General features: G+C 42.0%; 1 pseudogene across 1 annotated transcript in view; it reads left to right on the top strand.

Annotated features, from left to right (window-relative positions):
* LOC148646956 (NACHT, LRR and PYD domains-containing protein 3-like) overlaps positions 1 to 24455 on the top strand; it is a 73663-nt pseudogene that overhangs the window by 1524 nt on the left and 47684 nt on the right. The window contains exons 2-8 of the transcript XR_015927634.1: positions 1767 to 1894; positions 5115 to 5228; positions 12297 to 12359; positions 16205 to 16318; positions 17107 to 17220; positions 18718 to 19027; positions 19466 to 19547. The product of XR_015927634.1 is annotated as an NACHT, LRR and PYD domains-containing protein 3-like (transcript). The remainder of the gene's footprint in view (positions 1 to 1766; positions 1895 to 5114; positions 5229 to 12296; positions 12360 to 16204; positions 16319 to 17106; positions 17221 to 18717; positions 19028 to 19465; positions 19548 to 24455) is intronic.

Below are 24455 nucleotides of genomic sequence, written 5' to 3'. Positions count from 1 at the left end.
ACTCAGCCATTAGTAATTATCAATCGCTCCGACATCTATTCCTCTCCCAAAATGCTATAAATACCTACGAGATCTCTATCTCTCTCGTCCATGTCTGTTGCATGAATCTCGATGTCCTGCTGTCTCACTGTCCTCTCCCCACTCATGTGCATCCTTGCATAGACAGTACTACGACGCTGCCAATCAATATTCCTGTTTGCTGCTCCAATGCACCGTTTGATCTCAGCCAGGAACCAGCTCAGTACCAGCTAGCCATTGATCTGACTCTTCATCGCTTTTCAACATCTGCCAGCTTCATCTGGCCTTTCCCAAGACCAAGACCCACCGTTGTTAACACGTCATTCCAAAACAGCTAGCGTTTGACCATCTAGTTATTTCTCCTGTTTTAAAATAAATGGGCTGCTCTCGGCAAGCGCACATTCGCCGCCATGTTTGCAAATCTCCCATTCGAAACCTTTCCTCCCGTTATCACCTGGACAGTAGCACAATGTCAACAAACTACGCTAAAACAGCTTTAATTCAGGACGTAAATCTAGGAATATTACTCATTTTCCTATCAAAGATATACCTAACGCATCCTGCGCTCCTAGTAGACTTCCGCATCTCCCAACGACATCATCAGCAACGCTACACTCCAGTCCGGTGCAAATCCTGAGCTGCCAATGCAGCCAACCTGCTGATCCTACCCTTGTGTCCATAGGATCATGCTCTGGATTTTTTTTTAAATGCTGCTTATTTTGCATTCGCTACAGTGTGTTCAGATTTAAAATGACGGGGCACAGAAGTGCTGACTGTGGTGGATAAGATTGCATAGTGCTTGTATTCAGTTCATTCTATAAATACCTTGAGGTTTTTGGATTTTGTTGTTTTAAATCTTGTGTGTCAAAATACTATGTAGTTTTATTGTGTATGGAAAAACCCCAAGATAAAGATAATTAATAAGATGAGAAAAATGACAAAGACATGAATGCAGAAGTTTTCAAAACCCTGTACTGAGGCAAACATAAATTCAACTGAGTGCACAAATGCACCAAAACAAGCTGCACTAATAGTTGTGCAGCCTTTATGTGCTATAATTTCAAGTGCTTATTTTTAAACCATAAAGAGAATAGTGTCAATAATGCAACATTGTAAGACAGACTTCTGCACTCATAGTGGCATCACAGTTGGTAATATGAACATGAATATGTCATATTTTATTTGATATATGTCAGTAAATACATCAGTCTGTTAATATGTATTCTTCTCATGGGTAACATTAAAATTAATTCAGTTTTAAACACTACCAATTTAATACTAGTCTATTAGTAGGAAAGGAAAGGAAAAACTACGTTTGTGACACTATACTGTTACAGATATTGTTAATGAGCAGTACAGTGTGTCAGTGTATGAGAATATGTCAGTGTTGTTATTGTGCAGTACAGTGTGTGAGAGTGTGTCAGTGTAGGTAATGTGCAGTACAGTGTGTGAGAGTGTTTCAGTGTTATAAATGTGCAGCACAGTGTATGTGAGTGTGTCAGTGTTGTTGATGTACAGCATAGACTGTGAGAGTGTGTCAGTGTTGTAAATATGCAGTACAGTGTGTGGGAGTTTAACAGTGTTGTTAATGTACAGTTCAGTGTGTGAGAGTGTGTCAGTGTAGATAATGTGCAGTACAGTGTGTGAGATTGTTTCAGTGTTATTATTGTGCAGTACAGTGTGTGAGAATGTGTCAGTGTTGTGATGTGAGATGTGAGAGTTTCTCACTTTCTGTTATGTGTTGGCAGGTTGTGCTTGTATCAAATTCATGTCCTTGAGACCCTCTGCTGATCCTCAGGAGGGAAACAGCTTCTGAAATGAGTCTCTCTGAGGAGCCTGAGGCTGAAGATGGAGCACTGGGCCCTGAAATTGAGAGGTAAGAGGGTGTTCTTGTGTTTGGGGACCTGATTGACTCTGACACTGAATCTGTTTGGCTTCAAAGCTATAAGGATGTGTCTGTGTTATTGTAGGTTTCCCTGCTGTCCCATGTCTGTTGTTAGTTATGTGACTGTAGTAGCTGAGGTCTCCTGGCCCTGCTGTCTTGGGTCTTGTGTTCCATGTGTTTTGTCAAGTGCTGTCAGGACATGCATGCTTAGTGTCAGATCCCAGAAGGATGCATGTTGTGGGAATGTTACTGTGTCTGGGTGTATACCTTAGTTTGAGGTAACTTAAATTATATACCACATTCTGAGCTAGTGTTTACCAAAACCTGGCTTTATGCGTCTATTCTGGACACTGCTATCCTCCCTAGATGCTTTTCTGTCCACTGTCAGGACAGGACAATGGACTCGAGGAAAATCAAGGGTGGAGTGGTGTGCTTAATAGTTAATAACTCCTGGTGCACAGCTGTGGAGACTATTTAATTGTCATGCTTTCCAGATCTTGAACACCTGACAATAAAATGCCACCCGTTCTGTCTACCGAGGGAGTTTACATTGGTGGTCCTCACAGCGGTGTATATTCCACCACAGGCAAACACCACAAGAGCCCTGAATGAATTATTTGGACACCAACACAGACAGGAGAACTTATACCCCGAGGACGCATTCATCACAGTAGGGGACTTCAGTGGGGCGGACCTGAAGAAAACCATGCCTAACCTGCATCAGCATATTAATTGCCTGACGAACAGAACAAATACGATGGATAATATTCACACTCCCTTTCAGAATGGCTACAAAGCCCTCCCCCAACCTCCCTTTTGCAAATACGATCACAGTTCCATTCTGCTACTTCTTGCCTACAGGCAGAAACTCAAACAGGAGAAGCCTGCGACACGAACCTTTCAGCGCTGGTCGGACAAATCGGATTCTATTCTACATCAGTGTTTTGCCACTACTGATTGGCAGATTTTTCGTGAAGCTGCCGGGAACGACATTAACCTGTAAGAAGACTATGCTACTGGTTATATCAATAAATGTATCAAAGATGTTGTCCCCAAAATTACAGTTCACACATACCCAAATCAGAAACCGTGGGAAAATGGAGAAATATGCACTTACAAAAAAGCTAGAACAATGACTTTTAACTCTGGAGACATGGACAAGTACAAAGAATCCAGATCTGACCTGAGAAAAGCCATCAAAGGAGCTAAATATAACTATAGAGCGAGACTGAATCATACTATCACGATGACTGAGACACGTGGAATATATGGAATGGAATTCACACCATCACAGACTACAAAGTGCAACCCAGCAATATGACACAAACTGCCTTTCTCCCTGATTAACTAAACTCATTCTATGCTCTGGTCGAAGTTCATAACACAGAACCAGCTAAGGAACTCCCAGTAAAATAGGGGGAATACCCACTGTCTGTCTCCAGAGCTGATGTGTATAACGTTTTCAGGAAGACTAAGGCCCCGACTCTATCCCTGGACGTGCTCTGAAGGCTTGCTCAGACCAGCTGGCAGATGACGGACATATTCAATCTTTCCCTTACTCAATACACAGTCCCCTCTTGCTTCAAGAAAACCACCATTGTGCCCCATTGTACTCACATCAGTCATCATGAAATGCTTCGAGCGGCTGATCAAAGTATATATCACCTCTTCACTGCCTGACAACTTGGACCCACTGTCATTTGCATACTGACAGAGCAGATCAACTGAGGACACCATCCCCACTGCTCTACACACTACCCTCTCACACCTAGACAAGAAAGAAACGTATGTGAGAATGCTGTTCATTGATTACAGCTCAGCATTTAACACCATTGTACCCTCATGACTTGTCACCAAGCTCCAGGACCTAGGACTAAGCTCCCCTCTCTGCAATTGGATCCTAGATTTTCTGATGGGTCATCTGCAGGTGGTAAGGGTAGGCACCAGTTCATTCTCCACCCTGATTTTGAATATCAGCATCTCCCAAGGCTGTGTGCTCAGCCCTCTCCTCTACTCCTTATTCACCCATGATTGTGTTGCCAAAAAAAAAATCCATCATTAAGTTTGTAAACGATACGGTTCTTGGTTGGTGCCAGGACAACAACCTCTCTCTGAACACCAGATTCAAGGTCCTAAAAACACTGAAGCAGTCAATCCAGTGAGCTGAATCAACAGTGATGCACAGTGTGAGGGCGATAAGTGAAAACTGCATGGAGGTGCATTTCAAACTGAGGGCAGGAGGCTCATCTTTACACAAAGGGATGTTGGAGTGTGGAACAAGCAACAGTGCCATGTGGGTATACTGATACCCTGGTATCTTTCAAGAAAAACACAGGCTGAGATCCTAGGATCAATTAACTACTATCTACCAAACTGGCCAGAAGGGCTCAGAGATATCCTTTAATGAGTGTAGTTTAGCTATCTGAATCTAGAAGGTTACCTTAACCTGCTGCCTTTCACTTTTTTGCATTCTGGCTGCGTTGCATTCCTGTTGATTTGACAAGATTTATGATTTAAAGTGAACCATAGAAGGATTTAATTAGTAATTTAATTGAATTCTTGATCTGAACTTGTGAAGCACTGATTTATCACTCAGACCAACAACATCAACAGCAACATGATAATGTGTGACTTCAGCCAAAACGCTCTGACTCTCCAGTAGAAAAGTGACTCCAGTCTCTAGCTGCTCCAGTTTGGAAACCAGCAGAAACACCCTGGAGTTCGGGCTCGTGTTCTCACACTGGGACTGTGTGCTGCCCCCTGCAGACTCTTTCCTTCAGGCCATGAAGAGAGAAGGGGGCTTTCAACACCAATACCAGCACAGCTACCCCTGAACTTCACAATTGCAGCAACAGAGAGACACTTATTAATCCTGCAGAACAAGATAATTGCAGTGACACAATCTGTTGTCTAAATAACACTTCTTCAAATTCAAAGCAGAAGACACTGCTAATGTGTACAGTACCTTTTCAAAACATAAAAGACTTAATTTTCCAAATGGCTACTCATGACAGTTTCTATACTCTGTTTTCCACTGAAAATCATCACATCTCAAGAACCCATTCAGGTGCATCCTGTTCTCTGCCTCACTGTTTTTATGAGCTCCCTTTCAGTAAATTTTCTCTTTATTGTTAGTGACTTATCTTCTGTAAGTTTAAGTCCTGTTTGCTCTGCACTTCCTGATCTTTTCAACTGTCTCTGTTGTTCAAAGGGTCAAGCTGTACAGACCAGAGTCACCAGTGCCCAGCTGTATGTCTATGAAGAGTGAGGGGTCAATGGATAGACCAATACACTTCAGAGCTGGAGACTTCATTACTGACCACAGGTGAGGTCACTGTTGCCCATGGAGTGCATCTGTCAGCAGCTCATGAGATAAAATTGTGTGAACTGGATTACTTCTCACTTTCTCACTGTTTCTCTTCCTCTGACCCTCTAGAGGACAAAATACAGTTACTTGACGATGCTCTTTTATCTACCCTCGACACCTTTGCTCCTTTAAAAACTCGAACCATCTCCTTCTCTCGCCCTGCCCCTTGGTACAATGACCATCTGCGATTCATGAAGGCAGCCTCTCGCAAACTTGAGCGTAGGTGGCGCCTTTCCAGCCTAAATGTACATTATCAGGCCTGGAGAGATTACTTATCTGATTATAAGGTTACTATAGAGTCTGCTAGATCCACCTACTTCTCTCACATCATTGAAAATCACATCAATTACATCTTTTCTCCACCATCAACAGACTGCTCAAGCCAAACTGCCCTACCACATTACCTGCCTCATCACAACTTTGCAACACATTCTTAGATTTCTTTAGTTCTAATATTGACAACATCCGGCATAACATTCTCTCCACTACGGATATAATTTCCATACCTCCTCCCTCCTCATCCAACTTCTCTGGTTCCCATCTCTCCAGCTTCTCTCTTCCTGACTCAGCATCCCTAAACAAACTAGTTATGCGCATGAAGCCCACCACATCTATTTTAGATCCCATTCCCACCACTTTATTCCAGTCCTGTTTCTCTTCTCTCTGTCCCATTGTCCTCAATATAATACATGAATCCTTGAGCACCGGCATTGTACCAACGGTCCTCAAAACTGCTGCTATTACTCCCGTGCCAAAGAAGCCTAACATGGCTCTCGACAATCTTAACAACTTTCGCCCCATCTCCAACTTACCCTTTCTCTCTAAAATTCTAGAACGTGCTGTCACACTTCAGTTACATAACCACCTCATGACAAACAACCTTTTCGAACCCCTCCAATCTGGCTTCCGTCAACTTCACAGCACAGAAACCGCCCTAGTCAAAGTCACCAACGATCTCCTAATAGCTTCTGATTCTGGTTCTCTTTCCATACTCATCCTTCTTGATCTCAGTGCTGCCTTTGACACTGTTGACCATAACATCTTACTTTCTTGTCTCGAGACTGTGTTTGGAGTCTCTGACACTGCCCTCAAATGGTTTAAGTCTTACCTCACTGATCGCTGTCACTTTGTCTCTCTCAATGGGTACAGGTCTGAAATTGGTCTTGTCAAGTCTGGTGTCCCCCAGGGCTCAATACTGGGCCCCTTGCTCTTCAGCATTTACATGTTCCCACTTGGTCAGCTTTTAAGATCACATGGCCTCAGCTTTCATTTTTACGCTGACGATACTCAAATATACATCCATACCAAACCCGACACTGATGTGGCTGTCTCTATTCTATCTAATTGCATCTCTGACATAAAAATTTGGATGACTCAAAACTTCCTTCATCTTAACTGTGACAAGACTGAAGTCATGCTTATTGGTACCCCCCATCAACTTCGTAAAGCCAGTCCTGTAACCCTGTCTGTAGATGGCTCTGTACTTGAGCTTCAATCAAAATTAAAAAACCTTGGGGTTATATTCGATTCTGGCTTAACATTCGACCCACATGTACAGCATGCTGTCAAAACATCTTTTTTTCACCTTAGAAATATCGCAAGACTACGCCCTATGCTATCATTAACTGTGGCTGAAAAGCTGATCAACATATTTGTATTCTCTAGAATTGACTACTGCAATGCTCTACTCCCTGGGGTATCTAAATCTACTCTGAACAAGCTGCAGTATGTCCAAAATTCTGCAGCCAGAATCCTGACCAAGTCTAGTGCAAGTGTTCACATTACTCCTATCCTGGAGTCCTTGCACTGGCTTCCAGTCAAATTCCGCGTTGACTTTAAAATCCTCATGCTCACCTATAAGGCTTTACATGGCTTGGCACTTCAATACCTGTCTGAGCTTTTATCGCCCTACTACCCACCTCGGAACCTCCGCTCTTCAAATTCTGCCCTCCTTACTGTCCCCCAAGCCTGTCTACATTGTATGGGCGACAGGGCCTTCTCCTGCTATGCCCCCAAGCTCTGGAACTCTTTGCCCAAGGATATTAGAGAGTCACCTTCTCTAAACTCTTTCAAATCCAGACTCAAAACCTTCTTCTTCAGAAAAGCCTTTACTTAACTGGTTCCACTCTTCACCCTTCTTAATACCACCTTCCACGGTCTCCTCTATTGTTATTGTTGTATTGTTGTAATTATAATTGTGTCCTATCTTGTGAAATCTTCTTAATTATTGTTGTAGTCTTCTTATTTATTGTTATTGTCATCCTGTAAAGCGCTTTGAGAAGCCACCTTTAAAGGTGCTATATAAAATAAAGTTTATTATTATTATTATTATTATTTCTTATTTTCTATGTTCTGTGAGAAGCTTAAGAACAATAAAAACTTGACAGCTAAAAAATGCTGAAAATAAATAAAGGGATGAAAGAGTGTGTATCCATTGCAGACATGATCACAGACACACACAGGTTTGGAGGAACAGTGAGTTGTAACTGAACACAGGAGTGATGAGCCACAGAATATAAAAACTGAATTTCTCAAATCAGATAGACCACTGGAGTGAGGAAGAGGAGCTCCACTAGGACACACTGTTCATTTCCACACTAATGTCCAGCTGGTTTTATTGAGCTGAGCTCCCTGTGCAGTGTATAGGGAGCAGATTGATGTCAACTTGATGATGATGGTGGAGTTGGGAGCTGTAATTATTATTGGCATAGGGGCGTGTCCATCACTCCGATATTATAATTATTGATTAGAACATCCAATCCTTGTCCTCACAGTGGAACCTGGTCAGTACGAGCTGTAGTCATGTACAGCCTGAGTCAACAGGGTAATGTGCAGTAGGAGATAGACAGGCACTGGTAGATGCAGAAAAACTCTTGATATCCTTATTACATAGAATAAAATGATTTACTGCTTGACAATCTGTGAAAGCAATAAAAAAGATACACAGGATGTTAGGTTATATACAGTAGTTAAAAATGGATTTACTGAAGATCATTTTGTTAAAAATGTATAACACACCATTGAGGCCTCATTTATAATTGTGTAAAGTGTTGTTTAGACATTGGTCACTAATAAACATTGGTCAATGTTTTGGTGACAAAGAGATTACTGCTCTGCAATTAGTCGAGAGAAGAGTAACCAGATACAGCCTTGGGCTCACAGGAATGTCTAACACTGAGGGTTAAAAGAACTGAGCCTGTCTGGTATTATAAGAGTGACTGAGGGGAGTCTGATTCAAGATCATAGAGTCCAAAGGAGAGTGATGCAGTCAACCCCGTGAGCTGAATCAACAGTGATACACAGTGTGAGGGCGATAAGTGAAAACAGGAGGGAGGTGAACACAGAAGGACAGAAGGTTCATCTTTACACAAAGGGTTGTTGGAGTGTGAAACAAGCAACACCACCATGTGGGTATACTGATGCCCTGGTAACTTTCAAGAAAAACACTGGCTGAGACCCTTGGATCAATTAACTACTAACTACCAAACTGGCCAGAAGGGATCAGGGATATCCTTTCACTAGGAATGACAATGCCTAAGATAAAAGCTTAATTAACTATTATGGAGCTGATATTTGGATTAACCCACTTGGCTGAGGGCCGACCTCCTGGCCATAGGACGAGGAGGCCAGGACCCCCAAAAAGAACCAAGTGGGACCCCAAACCACCAATGCAGAATTTGAAAGAGCCTGAAGAAGGTGAGAAGGTGTGGTCTGTGAGGCATGGATTGTTGCAGCAATAGGGCAGTCGGAGTGCCTGTCTGCGTTCTGTATAGGTGGGGAAGTCGGCTTCTGTTGGTCTAGGCGAGTTGCTTATTATAGGTACGCGTTGAGGTGTTGATGGAAGGGAATTCAAATGAACACGGGGTCTCAATGATGAGAAACCATGTGGGCTCTTTGTAGATGGGAAAGCAAATCACTGCTATTATTGGATTAGGTTAGTGGTGGTGATGTTATCTGAATGGATACAGGCCCATGTTTGGGATTGTGTCCCCCAAAAGCAGCAATGGAAATTGGAGACTCCAAATTGATTGCACTTGATTCGCACGGTGATCAGGAGAAGAGATGGAGGTAAGCAATAGCGACTTGCCTTTTATAGCCGTTAACTTTGATGAGGTTTTTCTGGATGAATGTAGTGGCCGGCTCGAAGGAAATATGGATGCGTGTAAACCTTAACTACTTAAAGGTGTAAACTACTTTAACTATTTTAACTACTACTTTAAAGGTATAAACCTTTTGGCATGTAACCCCTTTGCTATCTGACGATAAATTAAGTGTAAGGAGCTAAGTGCTGGGACTCTTATGGACTCTGGAACTGGAGCATTGGTGGCCTTATGACAGATCTATGTGGGCACTGTGGAGAGGAAAAAAAACTCTCGTTGGGAGAAATAAACCTCTGGGGGTCCCGGCCCAATGGATGCCCCAACTCCAGGCAGCTAGGCATTTTTGGATAGCTCCAGACTCTGGCTGTAGTACTGTAGCTTGTGGAATTTACGTGTGGATATTACGTGAAGTGAGAGCAGTAGTGGATCCGAGACATAATAGTGCAGAGTGGGAGAGATGATCCCGGTGCTGAATTGGATGTTCGGGATAGGGACTTGAGTCAAGGGGCAATTGTTGAGTAGCAAGAGGTAGTAAGCTGGGCGAACCGGCGTCAGCGGCAGCCGTGGAGGATGAGAGGAAGAGAAATGGGCCTGGGGCCGGATCGGACGCCGGGGATAAAAATACGAATCAGACAGGGGAATGAGGCGAGGGACTTACCTGTACGGACGTCGAGGGGGTGGCAGTGGTAGCAAAGGAGGACGGGAGGGATGAGACTGAAGCTGAATTGTTGAAGAGGGATAAAGAGACAACAAGACAGGGATGTGAGGCATATGGCGATTGCTGACGAGTAATGAACCTGGAGCCCGAACTGCAAACCGGGGATGGGGAAGCGAACGAAGCAGGAGCAGATTGGACATGGGTGGGGTAAAGGACACAGATGAAATGGGGACATGAAATGAAGTACTTACCTTTCGATGAGGTGGTACCGGTAGCAGAAAGGGAGAGGGAAAAAAAGCACGAAGTCGAGACGGACACGCGAGACATAGGACTTACCTGTATTAACATTAAAGAGGTGGTGCCAGTAGTGGCAGAGCTGAATAGGACAGGGATAGAAACAGAAACGAGATAGGAACGTGAGACACGTGACAGCTACTGACTGAGCCAGAGGTAGGACGCCGGACAGACCCGGGGCCGAGGTAGCAACAGAGACATAAATTCATAAATTGAACACCAGGGACAGGGAAAATGTGACATGGGTTTTGAAAATGCAGGCTTTCAGGACAAAAACTCAACTACGTGAGCAGTTCTGTCTGAGCCTGAGAGAAATGCAGTCGCGCAGCAGCCTGGAATGTATTTATTTATTTTTATAAACGGAACACCAGAGGATCAAGACATGACAAGATGAAGACACAAGACATAAGCTCTGAATTGGACAGAAACATGAATAAGACAGGGACGCAAGATGCGGGAACATTTACATTTGAGGCAGGGGCTGCTTGGAGAATTAGCAGCGGAGGAAGGAGAACGATTTGTGGTGAGGTGGGGGCGATAATTGCAGAATGTGAACTTCAGCGAGGAGTTGAATCTTGAGAGAGCTGGCCGGAGATGAGCGCTGCTGGTAGGAAGGCAAGGAATGGGGGCAACAGGGTGCAGGAATGAAAAGCTGGAAGAACTGGCTGGTTGAGGAGTGTAAGGGGAATCCTCTGCGCTGCAAAGGTTCTTCATTGGAGCAGAAAATTTACAGGTCCGAAGGCAATCGAAACACACGGGCTTGTGCGATGCGAAAGACGCACCCGAACATGCAAAAGTCGCATGCAAAGGAGAGATATATAGCATTGGTATTTATAGCGTTCGGTGGAGGAAGGATGAAGGGAGTGATTGCTAATTACTGACGGCTGGGAACGATTGAGCGTGGTTGTTGTCATCGCTCCCGAACTTTCGTTATATAAACTCCATTTAATGAGTGATTAGCTATCTGAACCTAGACTATTACTTTAACCTGCTGCCTTTTAAATTTTAACATTCTGGCTGTGTTGCCTTCGTGTTGATTTTACAAGATTCATGATTTAAAGTGGAAAATTGAGGGATTTAGTAAGTAATTTAATTGAATTTCTGAACATGTGAAGGACTGGAGAAGTACTGTAAGAGATGAGAATATTCCAGCTGAAAGATATTACTAAAGGTGTAACAATACACTCTGATTTATACCTTATACTTACAACATCAGAAGCTACATGATCAATATGTGACTTCAGCTAAGCAGCTCTGACTCGCCAGTAGAAAAGTGACTCCAGTCTCTCTAGCTGTTCCAGTCTGAAAATTAGCAGAAACTCCCTGGAGTTCAGGCTCATGTTCACACACTGGGACTGTGTGCTGCCCCCTACAGGCTCTTTCCTTCACGCCATGAAGAGGGAAAGGGGCTGTGAGGGCAGGAGGTGAAGTGGGAGAACACCTCTAATACCTGCACAGCCACTCCTGAACATCAGAGACACTAGAACACTGAACAAGAGTGTCTATGGACACAAATGGTCACTGTACTTCAGCCTATTGTCCAGTTGGGGAGAAGGAAAGTTAATGGAAGGACAGTTTTAGAATCCAAACCAGAATTCACAGCCTTGAGACAGGCAGTTCAACAGAGACAGATTTATGAATCCTGCAGAAGGGATTGTAGGATTATTAGAGACAGAATCCACTGTCTTGCCAGGAATTCCTTAAATTCAAAAAGAGAAACAACTGGTTATGTACTCCTTATTGTGTCAAAAGGCTATTAATTTTACAAAAGGCTATTCATTCCAGTTTCTATATTCTGTTTTCCACTGAAAGTCATCACATCTCCAGATCCCAGGCAAGCACATCCTATTCTCTACCTCACTGATTCACTCCCTCTCTTTGTTTTTCATGAGCTCCTTGTCAGTAACTTTTCTTATTACTGTACTTATTACGTCTCTGAGTTCAAGGTTAGCAGTTTGTTTGTGCTATTCACAGGATCAAGATGGACAGATCTGGGTCATCAGTACCCAGAGGTGGAGCCTTGGCCACTGATCCCAGGTGAGGTCACTGTTGTCCATTGATTGTGTCTGTCAGTTGGCCAACAGATTAGTTTGTTGTGAACTGGACCATCTCTCACGTTATTATTTTCTTTGTTCTGTGAAAAGTTTGAGAAGAATAAAATCCTGACAGCTGAAAACTGCTAAAAATAAATAAAAAAAAATATACAACTAGTAATTTCTCCTGACTAATGGCTTAAAGAGAATGTATGCGTGGTAGTTATGATAAGAGACACACACAGGGTGAGGCACAGAGAGCTATAATTAAGTACAGGAGTGATGAACAGCAGAATAAAGGACCTGGATTTCTCAGACCATGTCTGTGCCCTTGAAGTAGTCTTCACATCATGTGTGACAGGCTCCACTATAACACTTAGTCAACTTACACAATAATGTGAACCTTGTTTTATTGTGCTGAATTCCCTTTCAGTTGTATTCACAGAGGATCGATTAAAACCTGATGATGATGACGGAGTAAGCAGCTGTAAATATTATTGTTAATATGGGTGTTTACATAACACTGTTATCGTAATTATTAGTTTACAATGTCCAGTCCCTCATCCTCACAATGGAACCTGACCAGAGAGTCCTGTAGTCAAGTGGGTTCAGAGTCAACAGGGTGACTTGTATTAGTAGACAGACACTGGTAGGTGTAGGTAAATACCTGATACCTGCATTGCATAGTATACAATACTTTATTCCAGACAATGTGGGAAAGCAATAAAACAGGCACATAGAATGTTAGGTTATTTACAGAAGTTAAAAGCAATAAATTTATTGAAGGATGTTCTGTTAAAACTGTATAAAGCACCAGTGAGGTCTCTTTTAAAATTGTGTGCAATTTGTTTGAATTTGGTCACTGTGGTTACAAACAGATTATGTCTCTGCAATTAGTCTAGAGAAGAGGAACCAGATACAACTCTGGGGTCAAAGGTATATCTGACAACTGAATGTTTCTAATCTTGTAAGAGTGGCTAAGAGCAGTCCTATTCAAGATGATAAAATCCTAAAGATAATGACACACTCAGCCCAGTGACCTGAATCACTATCAACAGTGATACACAAAGGGAGAGACATGATTTGAAACTACAGGAAAGGGCATTTCAAACTGAGGACAAGAGGCCCTTCTTTACACAAAGGGTTGTTGAAGGGTGAAAAACACTCAGCCATGTGGGTGTTACTGATACCCTGGTGTCTTTCAAGAACAACACAGTCTGAGATCTTTGGATCACTTAGCTACTAACTACCAAGCTGGTTATATTTCCTGAATGGACCCCTCTAGTGATTGAAGTTTAGGAGGTGTTAATCTGGAGGGCTACTTGCACCTGCTGGATTTTCAGATTTTCACATTCAGGCTGTATTGAATTTAAAGGAACAAGTAATAGGTTTATTCCATGCTGAAAAAAAGAAAGAGAACACAACGTTTTGGCCGTGGAGCCTTCTTCAGGTGTGAGAGAGACAGGGCAGTAGGTAAAGGTATAGTAGCGGGAGAACAAAGGTTGGGAGGGAGGAGGAGTGAGAGGCGGAAGCAGGGGACAGAAAGAGAGGCCAATCAAGAGGTGTGAAGTCAGAATGGGTGCAGAGAGCTGTGAAATGAAACTTCCAATGAATGGAGAAAAAATTTAAAAGAACAGTTGTCTGTCGTTAAGAGAAGGGAGAATGTGTGATCCTAGCTGCAGAATAATTTAAGTTTCGGTGATCTTTCTGATGTATGAGTTTGGAAAACCGTCTTTGAGAACACAGACGGAGAGATTAGAGTGGTCGTGGCTGTCAGAGGTAAAATGAGAAACAATGGGTTTGGAGAGATCTTTAATCTTCACAGCCCTGACGTGTTCTCTGAAGCGGTCTCCGAGTCTCCTTCCTGTTTTTTCCAATGTAGATGGCTGGGCATTTACTGCAAGAGATACAGTAAATAAGGTTGTAGGAGGTACAAGATGCTGTCTGGGTGATCCGGAATTGTCCTGAGGGGCCTTGAATGAGTGTGATGGTGGCTGTGTACTTGCAGGTGATACAGCGAGCTCTGTTGCAAGGGAAAGTGCCTGGTGTGGATGGTTGTTGAGGGCGGTCAAGGGAGCTGTGAACAAGAAGGTTACGCAGATTAGGTGGTCTGCGATATGAGATGATAGGGTGATCAGAAAAGAGGGCCCCAATGGAGGGATCATCCTGTAGGATGGAAAAGTTGTGGTTAATGGTCCTGGGGATAGGAAGTGTGTTAGGGTGGTAAGGAAGCACCAAAGGAATGCGGTTGTTACGGCGGGAGTTCCTAATCGGGTTAATGGTCCGGGGGGTGTTTTTGGCTCGGGCAAATGCCCTGTCAAACACACTGCTGGGGTATCCTCTGTTGATGAAAAAGGAGTACATTTCGAGGGCTTGGTTCTCGAAGTTGATGTCTTCGCTGCATAATCGTCTTAGCCTAAGGAACTGTGAAAAAGGAAGAGAGTTTTTAGTGTGGTTGGGGTGAAATGAGCTGTAACAGGAGGTAGCTGTGTGAATCCGTGGGTTTGTAATAAACTGAAGTGGACAGTCGGGGGTAGTTGGTGAAATGGTGCAGGAAGAACTCAAGTTGATCGTTGGAGCATGTGGTGGCACCGATGCAGTCATCAATATATCGTTTGTAGAGGTCAGGGATATAGCCAGTGTAGGAAGCGAAGAAGCGTTTTTCTACCCAGCCGACAAAAATATTGGCATAGCTGGGTCCCATTCTGGTGCCCATGGCAACTCCACTGACCTGTTGGTAAAAAAGATTATTGAAAGAGAATGCGTTCAGTGTGAGGACCAATTCTGCAAGGCGTACCAGGGTGTGGGTGGGTGGATCAAGCACTGTGTGCTTGAGGGCTGTTAGGCCGTCATTATGGGGAATGACGGTGTACAGAGATGTGATGTCCATGGTAAAAATGTAGCATTCGGTACCCTGAAATTGGAAATCATTAAAAAGTTGGAGCGCGTGGTTGGTGTCTTTGATGTATGAGGGAAGATCTTCAACCAGTGGTCTCAGCACAGCCAGCACAGCCAGTATTGAATTTATGCTGCTTTTATAAGATTTATATTTTAATGTGGAGATCAGAAGGATTTACATGATCAATTAGCTACTAATCAGCAAACTGGCTATACTGCCTAAATTGGCTCTACTAGTGATTGTAGTTTAGTGCTGTAAATCTGGAGCATTACTTGCACTTGCTGGATTTTCACATTTTCACATTCAGGCTGTGTTGAATTTCTGCTGCTTTTATAAGATTTATAATTTAACGTGGATTAATGATTGACTCTGCATACAGTATTTATAAACAAGTCGTTTCAGAGGCCTAACATTCTGGTCACCCAGACAACTCCAGACTGCTACTAACAATTAAACTCTTAATGCATAAGATATAATGCATTGATATAATGCATAAGAGGCCACTGGAACAATACACTACTGATTTATCACTTATACCTACAACATCACCAGCTACATGATCAATATGTGACTTCAGTAGAGCAGTTCTGACTCTCCAGTTTAAAAGTGACTCCAGGATCTCTGAGCTGTTCCAATATGGAAAACCAGCAGAAACACCCTGGGGTTCAGGCTCATGTTCACAAACTGGGACTGTGTGCTGCCCCCTGTAGGCTCTTTCCATCAGGCCATGAAGAGGGAAAGTGAATGTGAGGGCAGGAGTTGAAGTGGGAGAACAGCCCCAATACCAGCACAGCCAGTTCTGAACATCATATACTGTAGGCAGCAGAGAGAAGCACTTGAACACTGAACGAGACTTTCTGAAGGGACACAATTGGTCACAGTACTTTAGACCAGTGTCCAGATATGGAGACAGGAGATTCATGGAAAGAATGTGTCTGTTCTGTTCACAGGGTCCAGCTGGAGAGACCAGGATCACCAGTGCCCAGCTGTGTGTCCATGAAGAGTGACAGGTCAATGGACACACCAATGCAGTTCAGAGGTGGAGCCCTTGACACTAACCCCAGGTGAGGTCAATGTGGTCCTTTGAGTGTATCTGTTAGCAGGTCATGAGATGAGATTATGTGAACTGGAACATCTCTTCCTTTCTCATTTCCTTTGTTCTGTGAAAAGTTTAAGAAGTGTCTAAAAACACAGAATAGCGTGTTCTCTCTAACACTGTTCAAATACTAACAGTAGTTCCAGTCAGATCTGGTTTGGATGATCATGAAGTAGGGGCTCTTGCCTGGCACAAGCTTCAAGTCCCAATTCCTGCAGTCTCCTCTCTCTTCTCTGCATGCCTGCTTCTTGTTTCTTCTTCTCTTTGCGCACTTAATGTGATCTTATAATGAGTGTGTTTGTCCTGCTCCTTGACAGTCATTAATCCACAACTTTCCCTTGTATACTAAGGTAAACTTTACAATTGTTTTTCCTCAAGGGACCCCCAGACCTCAGCAAACATCCTCGATGCTTTGAAGTTAGAAGTGTTTACTCTGCCAAGTGTCACAAACTTAATCTAAAATCGAAGAGACACTTCTCAGCCACCTAAAGCTGTAACAATACACTACTGATTTATCACTGATACCTACAACATCATCAGCTACATGATCAATACGTGACTTCAGTTGAGCAGTTCAGTTGAGAAGTGGGAGAACAGCCCCAATACCAGCATAGCCAGTCCTGAACATCTTATACCTAGGCAGCAGGAGAGAAGCACTTGAACACTGAATGAGACTTTCTGTAGAGACACAATTGGTCACAGTAACTCAGACCAGTGCCCAGATACGGAGAAAGACTGTGTCTGTGCTGTTCACAGGGTCAAGCTGGACAGGCCAGGTTCACTAGTGCCCAGCTGTGTGTCCATGAAGAGTGACGGGTCAATGGACACACCAATGCAGTTCAGAGGTGGAGCCATTGACACTAACCCCAGGTGAGGTCAATGTTGTCCCTTTGAGTGTATCTCTTAGCAGGTTGTGAGATGACATTGTGTGAACTATTTCCTTTATTTCCTTTGTTCTGTGAAAAGTTTAAGAAGGATAAATACCTGACAGCTAATACTGCTGAAAATAAAATCAAAATTTTACAGCTAGTATTTTCCCATGACTAATGGGTGAAAGAGTGTGTATCCACTGCAGACATGATCAGAGACACACACAGGGTGAGGAACAGAGAGCTGCAATTGAATGCAGGAGTGTATTTTTAAGGAGTGATGAGCACTCCTGATCTTGTGTGACACAGGCAAAGATCTGTGGAATCAGCTGTGCGTCCATGAAGATGAACTAATAGAGTGTAGAACAGTAGCTCTGCTGTGATACTCAGTCCATTTACACAGTATGATTAACCTGATTTTATTGAGTTGAACTCACTTAAAGTTGTATGGCCAACAGTGTGATGATAACTTGATGATGACGGTGGAGTTGGCAGCTGTGATTATTATTGTTAATAAAGGTGTGTCCCTTACACTCATATTATAATTATTGGTTTACAAAGTCCAGGTCTTCGTCTTCATAGTGGAACCTGGTCAGTGAGTTTTGATGTCATGTAGGGTCAGAGTCAGCAGAGTGAAATGCAGAAGAACAGTTTCAGTGCTGGTGTGTTTTGATGGCCTGGTAGACATCCTGCATCCTGAACACTCAGCACACAGGGTTCTGGCCAAGTCAACCCGGTGCAGGAGTAAGAACATGAACAACCTGGATTATCTGATTGTCCATTCTGATGGACATGAATCAGAAAGAGACATCCAATCGTCTGGCTGTCAGGCCACATGATCGGGGTCTCACTAGGTTAAGATTGTTTAGGCTCGTGTGCAGTGATTTCTCCAACAAAATGTCACACACATGTATCTCATAACCCTAGCATGTTGTCCAGATAATGTAGATACCAGAATATGGAAAAACGAGCATGATAGTGATGTCTTTTGATAATCCTATTTGTTTCTCAATTTCTCTTTCCCTATTTAATGCCAAGGCACCACTTTAACAGTGTTTCATCATTGTGCATTATACTCCCTTCACTCCCTTTCTGTGAGGACAGACTACATCACAGGACAGCGTTTAAGAAAAACACACATTCCACATGAAGAAAACATGCAACTGCAACAGAATTACAATAGGTTCACATGACAAAGTCAATTTACTTTTACTTTTTTGTGGGTCTCCTCCTGTCTTCAGATCTATATGTGGTTGTGTGTTTCTACTCTTGTCCTCAGCTCTGTGTTTGTGTGCGTCTCAATCTTTCCTCCTGTTCTGAGGTGTATCTTTCCCACTTCCTGTCTTGAACTCTTCATGGGTCTGTTCCTCTCTTTTTTCTCATGTCCTGAACTCTTAAACCTGTATTTGTTTAAGGAGCAATATAGTGAGTGTCAGGAGGGCTTTATGACCCTAAGATAAAGGTGTAATGTGAAGCTTTACATTGCCTTTGCTCATAGGTCTGCTGGGAAAGGGGATGTGTCCTGTGATTTCTGCACTGACAAGAAGATGAGAGCTGTGAAATACTGTCATGTCTGCCCAGCCTCCTACTGTGAGATACATGTCCGACAGCACTACACGGTCCCAGCCCTGCAGAAACACAGACTGGTGGACATCAGTGGAGACCAGGAGCCCAGACTGTGTCAGCAGCACCACAGAGCTCTGGAGGTGTTCTGTAAGACTGACCAGACTCTCATTTGCAGTCTGTGTTCAGTGCAGGAACACATGGGCCATGACACCATTTTTAAGTCAGAAGAGCAACAGACACAGGTAAGAGGCTTCAGTCACTCATCTGCTATATGAGATCAGAACTGTGCTGAATACTGACATTCTTTTCACCTGCTGATTCTCAGTGAAAGTCTAAGGGCTAAGTGACTCTGTGCTGTGCCATCTCTTCCCTGAGCTCACAGAGATCTGTAGTGACCAGTGTGACTGAATTAATACACACTCATCACTGATGGCAGCTGAGTGTCTGTGTGCTGTTCTATTTCACATGTACTGTCCAGTGTAAAACATTAGTGACCAGAACTCAGTATCTCAGTACAGAAACACTGAGGGATGGTCTCTTACTCTTACTGCAGAACTGTTATCACTATGGATGTTGACCTTCTCTTTCTATGAAAACTTTAGAACTATTGATTTCTTTACACTCTGCCAATTCTGCCTCTTCCTGAAGACTCAACCCCTTTCTCTGCTCTTCATGATCAGGATGTGGGAAGAGCTGTGAGTGACCTTACAGATGAACTTGAGAATTTCTACACAGGAGGATTTCAGGAGACTGACCAAACAGGTTAGTGTATGAGAGTGTCTCTCAGGAGAAGGACAGACTAGGTCAGTGTATGTGAATGAGTTTGCTTTGGTGACTGTTACTGTAGGACTCAATTAAACATAATAATTGAATGTCTCACACATGGATTCTAAATATGCAATATACACTTTATTGATACAACACTAAAACATGCATTACAAACCAACAAGAGTCAAAGAATATATTTGTGAATCTGTCTGTTGTAATGTGAATTGTTTATTGTCACTCAGGGATTAAAGATGAGTAAATAACAACAAAGTTAAATATATATCAACTACTGTTATTGTCTATCTCATAGGGTATATGAATCTCAAATCAGTATCTTTTATATATCATATATCATTGGTTAAATCACATTCACATTCATATTCACATTGACAAGTAAATATGTATTTATTTTCCTGAACTATTTTATCAAACGCGTCTGACTAAAGAACCGAAAAGGCAAAACATAACAACTGTCTCATGAAAAACAAGATTTCTTCTGTTTTTTACTGTTGCACTCTCTCAGCCTGAAGTCTTTAAACAAGTCCTGACTCAGACTGCTTACTATCATGTGATGAAAACAGTCAGATTGCCAGGTTAGCTGGAGAGAGAAAAGCTGAGCCAGTGAGCAAACCAATTAAATTACTTGTTTGCTACCTTATAAAACAGGAAATCACAGTTGTTGATTGCCTGGGATGTCAGTAGATATATCTTGATACGATCTAGCTCCCTCATTGGTTGATCATACAGTTTGGAAGGTTAGTGACGTCTGACCCTTTGTCTTGGGTCTTATTGTCTTGGTGAAAGCAAAAGGAAGATTTTTAGAAATTTTTAATAACAGCTCTAAAATCTCTAATATCTGTTCATTCTATAATAATCCTGACAGCGCTCACCTGGTCTAGTCTTGGAGGAAACCCTCCATAGACCATGTGCCTTGAATCACCGGCTCCTGGGCCCTCTGACTGGTCCACTGTGCGGGGGTTTCCTGACTCACCGGTTTTGGTGGGGCCTATCCTCTCAGTTATGCCTCCGGGTAAAGGCACAGCTGTGTTCTGAGGAGACTGCTATCCCTTTACTGTCCAGTACATCAGCCTGTGGGCTTGCCGGCGAGCACCCCTGGCTACTTGGAGTGCTGCCTGCCAGAGCCTTGCGGCCACCTTTCCTTCTGGGGGCTTAGTAGCCGGTTCTGTTCCAGACCTGAAGGTCCCAGTGGAGGGCTGGGATGAGTAGTCTAGCTTGGGACTAGCCCGTTGGTCACCAGGGATACAAACAGCTGGCGTCTTCCAGACGGTTGTGTCTCACTTGGTTTCTTTTCTAGCTGACTAGCTCGGACCAGCTGTTTAACTTTTTTTATTTTCTTTTCCATCATATTCTGGCTTGGGCTTATTAAGCCCCATCGGTCAGTAATCAGTTATTCTATTATCACTTTCTGTTTCCAATTTCACTTCTTTGTCCAGGAGCATCCGAGCCCTCAATCAGCCGGGTCTCCCTGGGTGTTCTGTCACTCTTGTGCTTCAGACACAGCACCACCCTCTCGGCTATAACTGGCTGCAGCCTTACAAGCCCTTGCTTTTACAAGGTAGGGGTAGAGAGAGAAACTTCCCCTGCCGATGTAGAGGTAGAAAGTGAAAAATGAAAAAAAGTTTTAAAATCCTATAATTAAAATAATAAAATTCCAAATATAGTGTAATGTAACTTAAAATACAAATATATAAAAATATACTTTCCTGTAAATACATTAAACATTGGAGTTTGAGTATTATTGTTTATTAAATGTATAAATAATGTTGTTATCTTGTAACAAAATAAATAATTACAGAAAATACTTAGCTACATAATAAATTCATAAAAAGCCATATTATTATTATTTAGGATATTTCATTCCAATAAATCTCAATATGCTTCACATAAAAGAAAAGTAAAAAAAAAAGAAGTCAGGGAACTCAATAATAACTAAAAACAAAATTGCAAATTAGTTAATAGTAAAGTTGAGAGGCTTTAGCCCGGCACTGGCTAGTTCCACAAAGCATGTGTAAATCAGTCTCAGCTGTCCTTCACTTAACTCACCCTAATCTCCACTCCTCATAAACCCTCAGCATCAGTCAGCGCTCGGTATTGGTTTCTCCTCTGGAGCTCCTACTGTACCTCGCCTGTTGTTCTGATTGCCTTTCTAATTCTGAACCTTTAGGTTTTGGATTTTTGTCTGTATATCGACTACGTCTTTTGCCTAGCGATTTGGATTTTATGCCTAAAGCTGGGAGATCACCACACAGGGTCCTGAAATACTTTTTAGCAGCTCGCCGTAACAGATCATTGAGGTCTTTCCCTGACATAACTACATTACAAGTTAGTCACAATTTTCAGCAGAAAAGCACATGATGCAGAAGATGTAAGAGGATGAAGAAGAGCCTTATGTAACACAGGAAATAGGTGTTCCTGTATCAGGTCCACTCATAGCCTGCTTTGTCCAGAACTAAAACAGTCCATTTCTTTCAGATGCTCCCTATGCAGTATGTTTTGTCTCTTTAAATTGTCACCTGCTGAACATTGTGCTGAAGGGAAAAATGGTCCATTTAAGTTCATTTAAACTTGTATTTAAAACCTAAGGAGTTTGTGACAGACTACCCTTTAATGGTAGCTAAATGTTAGGAACTTACACACATAAACTCTCGACTTGACTTGACTGGATCTTTTGCACTGCGTCTGGACATATATCATTGTATTTAGCTGCTTTAACTCTAATTTGGTCTGTAACTATATGGCTTTCTTAACATTAGAATGTTCTTTTTAACAAGTGTAGAAAGAGGCAACATACAACGTGTCTCCTCTATAACTCTTCAGTTTACAGAGAAATTCCACCAGGGCTTCACAACATTGTCCAATAATACTCTTCTTGTGTCTAATTTTTAGTTTAGCAGGATTTGAGCCACAGTATATGAATATAATTATATCTTTATTAATTTCTGTAGATACGCGATTCCATATTATATTCCATATTAATCAAATTCTAAAAATGTCAATATAGTGTCCATAATATTTGCATTTTTAGTTTTTCAAAGAAGCCTTTCAAAGGCTTGTGACGTCTGTTGAATTGCCCCACTAAATAAGGTGTTTTGAATTAAACTGGTTGAACAGCTCAGCACAACTTCGTGAATGAAAAAAATGACCATGGGCACTTTTCCTCCCCCCCTACATTCTCAGAGTAGAATAGGCGAACCTTCCAATGAAAGACAAATGCTTTAACTGCCTTCACTTTGTCGGGCGTGAATTGTTAGGCAAAAAACAGACTGTTAACAGGCTGTTTCGTGTTCTTCCTAAGATTGAGGAGTGCAGTGTCAAAATGTTTCCATATGAAAGGATTCATATGAAAGGCAGTAAGGTCACCGTTCTGAGGTGTGTGTAGCCCGAGCCACACAAACACCAGCTAGCCTCACGACAGAGCTGGCAAGCCGGCTCGCACAAAACCTGTAATATCGGCCATATGGCATATGCGTTACTGAAGCTGAAAGCTTAGCTTTTGTCACTAATGAAACCACTTAATAAAGACATAAATATAGAAATCCCTACATTACAAACTCTAAGCGTTTCATTTTGTCTATTGCTACAATATTGACAGCAGTTTATTTCCAAGGAACATGTCAAAATGTTTCCAAAAAAACGAGTTTTGATAATAATAGAGAGTCCCCATTACCTCCATTTTGATTTAAATCACAAACGAATGTTTAATTAAATGCCTTTATTGATTCACAATCTGACAATGCAATGTAAATCGTTATCTTTGTCTTCTAAGTCCCTTAATTAACTTAAAGCATAGCTTTCTCACCATTTAGATTTATTTTCATACCATTGTTAAACAAAGCAAGAGCATATTGTACTTCCTCATGAGATCACATGTGGAAAGATTTGATTGTAACCGTTTTTATTTTTTAACTAAATTTTAGAAAAGTGTCATCTATACTAAAACATTGTATTTATTTAATACCACTTGATAGTTATACATATTAATAGAAATAAGATTTCAAGTTGTATACTGTTTAGACTTTTAATCATTTTAAATTGTATTACAGCATCTTACACATTAAACATGTAAAAGTCAGTGTATTTTATAAAAGCAAGATTGCTCAGTTGGACAGTATAAACAGTTTAAAGCAAGTATGTTTTTTAATGTTCTTGCAAGTACAAACACAACATAAACTGAAATACTACAGAACCCTAAACAGACAATACACACTAGTCGAATATAGCTGTGTCAGTCTTCTATGTAAAAAAATTAATGGACATCATGATTTGAACATCATGGGTGCTGTTTTTAAAAAGCTGTTGAGTAAAGAATATTAATTTTCTTTGTGGCCTGGGTATTTGGAGGCTACGCGGTTATGCTTCCTATGGTGATATACAGGTTTTTTGCACTAAGCCATATTGAGCAGTATTTCTCGCATGGTGAACATGTGTACACAGCGGTCCCCCCCGGGTTCCAGTTAGTGCGTAATTACGCATAGATGAAAAACCAGAGGTTTTAAAAAACAGAATTAGCTCACTGAAAGTTTTGTTTGGAGGCTGTGGACATTTTCACATGTCATAGTCTTTAAAATGCATTTGGTTTGAAGGCTTTCTGTGTTTCCCTTCCAAAGTTATGGACAGAAGAATATTCGAGTGTGGTCAAAAACTTTGGCTTAAAAACGACATAGTGAAGGCTGTGAAAACAGCCACATGTAGTTTGTACGCACATCAAGTGTTTTCGTAACTCTAGGAGGTATCGTGAAAAAGCTACAGTCATGCCAATTGTAATCATTTTTATTTTTAAAGACATTTTAGAAAAGTGTAATCTATACAAAAAAGTTGCATTTAATACCACTCGATATTAATATATTTACAGAGATAAGCTCTCTGTTAAAGCTCAGATCA

Source organism: Lepisosteus platostomus, chromosome 16 (assembly GCF_059453375.1).
Source record: "Lepisosteus platostomus isolate fLepPlt1 chromosome 16, fLepPlt1.hap1, whole genome shotgun sequence".
NCBI classification, from domain to species: domain Eukaryota; kingdom Metazoa; phylum Chordata; class Actinopteri; order Semionotiformes; family Lepisosteidae; genus Lepisosteus; species Lepisosteus platostomus.
This window is presented reverse-complemented; position numbering and strand designations above follow the sequence as displayed.